General features: G+C 63.4%; 1 protein-coding gene across 1 annotated transcript in view; it reads left to right on the forward strand.

Moving 5' to 3' along the window:
* The window catches only part of PMP22 (peripheral myelin protein 22), a 21,638-nt gene that overhangs the window by 5,043 nt on the left and 15,631 nt on the right, over positions 1-964 (forward strand). The window lies entirely within an intron of this gene.

Raw genomic sequence — 964 nt, forward strand, 5'->3', positions numbered from 1 at the left:
GGGACACCTGCACATCTGGAGGGGCTGAAGAGCCACCTCTGGACTGCGCTGGGTGAAGGCTGACGTCACGCTGGGTGACGTCACGCTGGGTGACGTCACCCGGTGAGCAGATTGCTGAGGTCAGCAGTGCGGGGAAGAGCTCGCGAAGACACCGAGATGCGGTTTCCAGGGCACGTAGTGGTACCAGTAACGTGAAAGCTGTGCTCGGGGAGGCAGGCAAGCCCGTGCAGAGCCACCTCTGGACTGCGCTGGGTGAAGGCTGACGTCACGCTGGGTGACGTCACGCTGGGTGACGTCACCCGGTGAGCAGATTGCTGAGGTCAGCAGTGCGGGGAAGAGCTCGCGAAGACACCGAGATGCGGTTTCCAGGGCACGTAGTGGTACCAGTAACGTGAAAGCTGTGCTCGGGGAGGCAGGCAAGCCCGTGCCTCAGTTTCCCCAGAAGACAGCGCTAATGCCAGTGGTGCCGCATCCAGCGTTTGGTTTCGGTTAGCCTGGTTTTTGCTTTCCCCTGGGAACGAGACTCTCCCAGTGTAACCCCCAGTGAAACCAGTGGTGAATCATACCGATGTCACCGGGAGCACAGTCACACTGTGCCGGAAAGGCGGTCCTGGCGTAGGAGCAAACCGACGCCACGTGGTCTCGGCAAGGCAGGACGGGATGCAGCGGGGAGCACCGAATCCTTTCAGAGGGGCTTGTGACGACCGGGGGACCGCCAGAGGTTTTTGGAGATTGGGGTCACCCCTAAATCCCCAGCTTGCAGGGAGCACAGCTCTCGGGGGTCCCCCACACGGGGAGACGGCTGCTGATGCTCGTTCTCCCTCTTCCCCTCCCTGCGCTGAACGCAGCCCCGTGTTTCCCCACGGGGGCTCAAGCTCTGGTTTCGGTGGGAGCGAAGCCACCGCCGGCGGGGCTCTGCTGACGCCTGCTGGTGTCGGGGCCGGCCGGGAAACGGGTGGGCCCA

The sequence above is a fragment of the Charadrius vociferus genome, unplaced genomic scaffold (genome assembly GCF_000708025.1).
Source record: "Charadrius vociferus isolate BGI_N301 unplaced genomic scaffold, ASM70802v2 scaffold532, whole genome shotgun sequence".
Taxonomy (NCBI): Eukaryota; Metazoa; Chordata; class Aves; order Charadriiformes; family Charadriidae; genus Charadrius; species Charadrius vociferus.